The sequence below is a fragment of the Armigeres subalbatus genome, chromosome 1, assembly GCF_024139115.2.
Source record: "Armigeres subalbatus isolate Guangzhou_Male chromosome 1, GZ_Asu_2, whole genome shotgun sequence".
NCBI lineage: Eukaryota > Metazoa > Arthropoda > Insecta > Diptera > Culicidae > Armigeres > Armigeres subalbatus.
The window spans coordinates 184,637,426-184,645,495 of record NC_085139.1 but is presented as its reverse complement, the minus strand read 5'-3'; the positions used below and the strand labels follow the sequence as shown (position 1 = coordinate 184,645,495).

The 8,070-nt window shown below is 38.2% G+C and overlaps 1 pseudogene; it reads left to right on the top strand.

Annotated features, from left to right (window-relative positions):
- The first annotated feature begins 3,013 nt into the window (after nucleotides 1-3,013).
- LOC134206810 (EH domain-binding protein 1-like) overlaps nucleotides 3,014-8,070 on the top strand; it is a 19,296-nt pseudogene continuing 14,239 nt past the window's right edge.

The window sequence follows — 8,070 nt, the reverse complement described above, 5'->3', positions numbered from 1 at the left end:
ACAACAAAGTTGTACTGAAAGGCTATCATTTCACTCGAAAACGAACTTTTATAGAATCCTCTGAGACCCGTAGTGTTATATACCAATCGACCCAGCTCGACAAACTGAGCACATGTCTGTCTGTCCGTGTGTATGTATGTGGGTATGTGTGTGTATGTGTGCAAAAAGCTATAAAAACATTAGACAATCTTCGAGTAATCCTTCACCGATTTTTCGCAACAAGTTTTATTCGACAGGGACAAAGCCTTGTTGATCACTATTTAATTTGATAACAATCGGTCATTGGTTCAAGAGTTATGAAGAAAATGGTACATCGGACTATATAAACCCCATATAAGGTTGGTGTCTTAAATAAATGCGAGAAAGGCACCACCAACGCTAGGTGGATTAATCTGGTTATTATTCGTCACGTAATTTGTGAATAACCACCTTACACAAATTTCATCAATAAAGAGAGCATTTCTCGAAAAAATGCTATGACCTGTTACCTGTTAGTCTACTAAATATTTTTCAATGAAGAAGATTATTATTGAGAAACTTAATATTGATTCCTTTGGTACACTGCTTTCAAAAGTTACTCTAGTGTGCTGATGTTTGCAGCAGTGCACAGAGCTTAACATGTCGATTCGAAAGTTTTACTGAAACGCCTTCTGTTGACGATCTCGCAGAATCACATCAAATGGTTGCAGAGGAAATGAGAGAAAGGTTTTTTAGCAACATGATTTAGCTATTACATTTAATTCATTTTGGGATTAGTATGAGAAAAGATTTGAAATGAAATTTGTGATATTATTCATACGTAAATTACTTTACTTACATATAAATGTTAGTCTTAGTAACATCCACTTCCGTGCAATACAGAAACCAAATATATTGTCGATTGAATGTATTATGAGCTTTATTCAGTTCTAGATACGCAATCCACATTTATTGGTTAGATGTCATCTCATGATACCCTTGGTGGTTTCAATACGTATAGAATGGTAAAACTTGAAAAATATCGTATAAAATATATAATATGTATAATAAGTATGAAACAAGTAAGTATGAGAGTACAACGCCTTCAGGGTGCAACTTACTCTAATTCTGACTGATTATGGAGTAGCAATAATTCACATGTATAGCCCAGCCGGTCATCAAGAGACGCCGTGGTACCAAGCTTTATTCTATAACACTTCTTCTTCTTCTTCTTCTTCTTCTTCTTCTTCTTCTTCTTCTTCTTCTTCTTCTTCTTCTTCTATTGGCATTACATCCCCACACTGGGATAGAGCCCTGCAGCTTAGTCATTAAGCACTTCCACAGTTATTAACTGCGAGGTTTCTAAGCCAGGTACCACTTTTGCATTTGTATAATCGAGGCTAGCAGATGATACTTTTACGCTAGGGAAGTCAGACACCAATCCGAAAATTGTTCAGACCGGCACCAGGATCGAACCAGCCACCCTCAGCATGGTTCAGCTTTGTAGCCGCGCGTCTTCCCGCACGGCTAAGGAGGGCCTTCTATAACACTATAGATGATAAAAGGAACGAAAAATTGTGGATGCGATGTTTGATCACAATAACACGTTTATTTTTCGTACTTACGTATTGTGTACGTAATGATGTCCATTTGAGCAATTCCAACTAACAAGATTTTTATATAATGGTGTAATGATGTTCCATGGTGATTCTTCAACTAACAAACAAGCTTCAGAATCCATGAATCACTATGTTGGTAAATATTCCGGGAATGTTATGATTTGTATATACTGGTATATTGATGTCCCATGGGGTTTCTACAACTGACACACACGCTCAGGATCCTATGATTCACTCTGTTGGCTCCTGTAGACCGCCAATATCTGAACTCAAAATCGTTTGGAGTACCAGATATTCTTGGAATGTTTCAATTTTCATATACTGGTGTAATGATGTCTCATGGGGTTTTTACAACTAACACATAAGTGAGTTGCCTTTGAATCACTCTGTTGGTCTTGTAGACCCAAGATCTGAATTCAAGAATGATTTGGAGTACGTAGATACTCTGGGAATATATTTTGTATATACTGGTGTAATGATGTTCCATGAGGCATCTCCAGCTAACACACAAGCTCGGAAATCAATGAATCATTCTGTTGGTCTTGAAGACCTCCAGTATCTGAACTCAAGAATGACTTGGATTAACCCAGAAACTCTGGGAATGCTGTAATTTGCATATTCTGGTGTAATGATGTCCCAAGGTGTTGCTCCAACTAACGTACAAGCTCAGGACCCTATGAATCACTCTGTTGGTGTTGTAGAACTTCAAGATCTGAACTCAAGAAAGATTTGGAGTACCGTAGATATTCTGGGAATGTGGATGTTTTATATATTGACATAATCACGTCCCATGGGGTTTTTGCAACTAACACACAAGCTCAGGAACCTATCAATCACTCTGTTGGTCTTGTAGGCCCAAGATCTGAACTCAAGAATTGTTTGGAGTACGTAGATATTCTGGGAGTCTTGTATTTTGTAAATACCTCGTAATAATGTTCCATGGGGCTCCTCCAACTATTACAAAGCTCGGAACCTATGAATCACTCTGTTGATCTTGTAGACCTCCAAGATCTGAACTCAAGAATAGTTTGGAGTACCGTTTATGTTTTGGTAACACTGCGATTTGATAAAAATAGTTTAATTATGTCTCAAGTAGCAATGCCAACTTCAAATAAGGATTGAGGCCCCGTAAAACGCTTTTGTTGTTTATGTAGATCATCAAGAACTGAACTCAAGGAAGGTTTGGAAGCCCTAGAAGATCTCAAAAAATTATTTTACCCTATATTTCTACTTTTTCATGGTTTGTATACGTTTTTGAAGCAGAATCCAAATTTATGTTGAAATGACTAAAAAAATCCGATTGAATTGGTTAAAGATCATTTCCAAGAACATTATACACAATTAAATTACCTTTTCTATAGTTTACGTGATCTATTAGGGTTAAGCTTATGCATTTTGGAATTCATTGATTGCATGAAAACATAATGTTATCAAAGATGCCTGATGATGTGGTTTCGCGCGCTCAACAATATATACAGGAACGCGCGCCACAGCACATAGGGTAAGCATAATATGCCCCCTAAGGCAATATCTGAAAATTTTACTTTTCAACGTAATTTATGCAAACTTTGTGTTATTTGGAGTTCAAGTCGCAAATGCATCACCTGTGAGTAGTCATATAAAATATTTAGAACACGTAATAAAGCTTTTTGAAAAGTCGCGAAAACTGATTTCAAAAGTGCCTGGGCAATACGCCCCACCGTAATCAAACACGCTTCATAGCCCTTCATTAGCATTTTATCTATCCCATAATAAAAGGTTACAAATCCTTATGTGCTTGACATTAAAAACCCACATATGTTCATTTAGGCAGGTGTGAATTACATTTCAATATTGTCCCATAATTTGGAAGCAATTGCTGCAGGCTCGCTGCGCTTGTGTACATGGTAAGGGCATACCGTCCTGCCTACACTGGGGCGTTTTCAGTGAAACATGTTTTCGAAAATCGTTACATTTTGAAAATGGAAGAAATTTTATATCATATTAACGACTGAGAAGCATTATTTTGTTGCCCAACTGAGTGTTCCTATGCAAGTTTTGCGGAAGTATGCTAGAGTCGCTCCAGAATGTTGAGCAAAAATCATGAAAAGTTACATCAAAACTGTAACTTTTTGTATTTTATAATTTTCATGTATTAGAAAATTCTTCCACATTCAATAGTATAATGGTTTTACAAATATTTATAGGTTCCAATGATTTTTACCCTTAGTTAGGTATAGTTTTCTAGAAATCAAAGGGGGGCGTTTTGGCCAGGTGGGGCGCATTATACCGTCTTACCCTATCTAAGCCATCTTCGATAACATGCGCACTTTTTTCATGACAATCAATGAATTCCAAAGTACACAGACCAACTCCTAATAAATCATCTGAAACTTTATTAAAAGTCGTTTAATCATCGTATAATGTTCTGTGGAATTGATCTTTGACATATCAACTGCCTTTATTGCAATTCTGAGCTCAATCGGGCATACCGCACCAGTTTCCTGAACAAAAGAGTGACGGAGGTGTATTTTCCTATGCATTTTGGCTGAACCCACCATACAAACTCTACGGGTGCTCCGTAGAACTCGACAACTTTTTTTTCTCCCCATACAAGGCTGGGCCACTCTAATGTGCCTTTGTCAAAGCACAAAAAGTTATAATAGGAATTTCCTGGGAATAATTTAGAGAATTCATCTCCTTGAGTACGGATTCGTCTTTTTGCTTTGTACCAGATTACCGTGTCCATCGCGTAATACACTGATATCAAAACCGGCCAAAGTATTACTGGGTTATGATGCTTTCGGATAATGGACAGTAACCGCCGCTACAGAAATTCCTGAACGTACACATCAACTGTTATTGTATGGATCGCTGCAAATGGATTTGAGAGAATTCCATACTACAAATTGCTTACAAAATCATTGCTTTTTACAGAATTTCCTAAATAAACATGCTTATCAACATCGTCAATATGTTACCAGTACGGATCATGTTGAAATGGTCCCGTGGAAGCATTTTATAACCGAAGTTCACTCATGGTTTATCATCATCATCACCTTGCATAGAAGTATACACAAATTACATAACGCCAAAATACACCATTGTCAACCCCACCCACCCCTCGTAACGTGTTTTGTATGGAAGGGTTCTAAATTTGTAAGGCCGTAACGCTCGAAGACACCCTCCCACCCCTAAAGCGTTATGTAATTGAATGGGCCCTAACGATCTTTCACACAAAGGTTTATCGTATAACTTATATTCTAACATATGCAGATGTTATTCTTTTCTTCTTCTGCTCCAAGTCCGTAGTTTATTTTGTGTCTGTTTGGTTGACTTTATTCTTCGATGTTGTCAGATTTTTTCAAATCTTGAACAGAAGTATCATTTTTACGGGAAAAGATTGAACGATTTTCCGATCGAGCATAAGGCTCATAGGGAACGATTTACGTTCAGATTTTTCATGCCCTGAAATGTAAACTCCACACCATAGTGCACCATTCGTGCAAAGTCTGTTTGCGCTTTTCAAGGAAAAAGTTTCGCATTCCCATAAAAACTTAACCAAATGGCACTTATGAATCACAGAGCGACAGATTATAACGAACAATGATGCTCGATTACCTGCAATTTAAAATTTATCTGAAAACAATAAGAGCGAATCAAAATCGTGCTTATACTTTCTGGGACACCATATAAAGGTACAACGAGCTAATCGTTGCAATAGAACATAGCAACGATTTTTGTCTAAAATTGATACTTATTTTATAGGACATTTGTTGACAGATGTTTGGTTTTTGCACTGTGCGCTTGTTTAATAGCATCGGTTCAAAGACACCCCATACCTATGACTTATATACAGTGAACTCTCCCTTACTCGATATTGAAGGGACCATCGAGTTAGGGAGAGAACAATTAAAATTCGTTTCCTTATAGAGTCAAGTGAGATGTTCGAAGTGAATGGTGAACAGCGAGAACTCAGAAGTGAGAAATGAGATGTTCGAAATGAGTGCAGAGTAGTGAGAAGTGAGTACTAAGAAGCGGAAGTGAGTATTGAGTAGTGAGATGTGTGCAGTAACATGTTAGTAATGGAAAGTGAGAAGAAAGTGTTGAGAAGTGAGATGTGATAGTTGCGAACTGAGAAGAAGGATGTAAGTAGTGAAAAAAACAGAAGCTACTGGTGAGACGAGAAGATAATTATGAAGTGAGAAGCGTGATGTTGAGAAGTGAGTGGAAAAATATAAAACAGAATGGAGAAGGAAGACAAAAGAAGGAAGAAGAAAAAGAAGGAAAGAGAAAGAATCTCGTTTCTCACTTTTTGTTCATCGGTCCTCATTTCTCACTTCACTTCTTACTACTCCCTGCTCACAACTTAATTCTCACTCTTCATTTCGCACTTTTCACATCTCACTACTAACTTCTTACCTCTCTCTTCGTACATTTCGTTTCTCACTTCCTTTTCCTACTACTCACTTTTCACGTTGCACTTCTCACTTCTAACTATTAATTTCTCACATCTCAATTGGCATGTCTCATTTCTCATTTCTTATATATCACTTCCGCCTTTCATTTTTCACTAATCACTTTTCACTTCTAACTTTTCATTTCTCACTTTTCCTTCCTTACTTTTCACTTCTCACTACTCGCATCGAACTTCTTACGTCTCATCCCCAAGGAATGTAATTGTCGCTGAAAATGCAAAAAACAAGCAACATAAGAGAATAGCGATAACTCTTTGTCCTCATCTGTAGAAGATAAAGACAGTTGCGTTCCGTTTATTTGTAACAAACATGGAGAGGATATTGTTGGAACTTTCAAACTGCGATAACTTGTATATTTAGTAAACATAAATCTTGTGAACAGATGGTTAAGTTTATGTCTAAACATTGAACTGATACTTATTTAACCAAAACATCATCGAAAACCGACTAGTTCTCAAAATGCGTGGCAGGCGATCATCCTATTCTGTTGCAGTTTGGGACAAACTTTTGCGAGTTGAGTTTGTCCCAACATTTCCAAGAGAGGACAATGTCTGTCATTGGCAATGTTGTTATTTACATTCTTGCTCATCCCCCATTTTGCTCTAGCACTACTTCACTTCTCACTCTCACCTCACTTCTCATTTCTCACTTTTCACTTGATTTCGAATTTCTTTCTTGTCACTTCTAACTTTCCATTTCTCACTTCTCCTTTCATACTTTCAATTTCTCACTACTCACTTCGCACTTCGAATTTATCACTTCAGTTTGTGTTTTTTTCACCTCACTTCGCACTTCTCACTTCTCATTTCTCACTTCTCACTTCTAACTTTTCACTTCTCAGTTCACATATCTCACTTCTAATTTCTTACTTCTCATTTCTCACTAATCATTTTTCATTTTGCCAATTTGCCAATTTGCCAATTCTGCAGGCGTTACCCCACGGATTCTCGTTGGCTCCTTTGCATAGGTTGTCGAAACACGCTCCCTTGCTACTCTTGATGGCCTTGTTAAAGGCCAGTTTCGCAGCTCTAAACACTGCACGGCGGTCCGCTCTTTCATCCTCTGTGCAGGCACGTAATATCATTCGTCTAGCCTTGAGACTGGTTGATCGAAGAGCCGCAATCTCAGCACTCCACCTGTATACCGGGCGTCTACCATTTCTCGGGAGGGCTTTCCTCGGCATGGTGGCGTCGCACGCGCGAGATAGGACAGCTACCAACGCATCCCCGCTTAAGGCTATCTTACACCTCGGGAAAATTTTCCGCTGGATTTTGGTCCCGGTGTGTGTTATTAATCTAACTCCCACTGTCTGACAGTGGCATTATGGATAGAATATTCGTGCAACCTTTTGATTTTATATAATTGTAAGAATCTTAGATCCGGAGCTAGAAGGGATAGTCTATAGTAACTCCTATAGCCCATTTCAAGAACGCAAACATTCCGAAGCTATAGTCGTGTACAATAAGCCCTGCGTGATAACACCCACATATCATAAGGATATCTTAAGTGCATTCACACTTCCTGGATCAAAATTCAGTTCTTTGATCCTGGCGCGTATTTAGTAATAAAATCAATCAATGGAAATGCATTTAAGATTCAACATAAATTACTTACCATTTTTCTAACATTATACTTACACTAAACATGTTTGCGCATTTACATTCCTTGATCATATTATTAGCAAGGGCATTGCCGTGCTAACAATCGATCACTTTACAGGTCACAAACGTGCAGGTTTCTGCTGCACTTTTAATACACTATGCACTATACCTACTTTTGTTTCGAACGCGGTCATCTTCCGGTTCTATTGTTCTTCTTTTCTGCGAAACACCGCACAAAAGCAGAGCCCAAAAGCCAATCACACTGAACGACGTCCGAAGCGAGACTCCTGACGGATTTTGGTCCCCGTGCACTTTAAATGGGGCCGGGATTTTGATTTTCTGTGCCTGCTGAATCCCGAAAACATCGCATATGTAAAAATACATTGTGAAAAAATCCACGGACCATATTCCCAAGGTGTGAGGCTACCTTTAGAC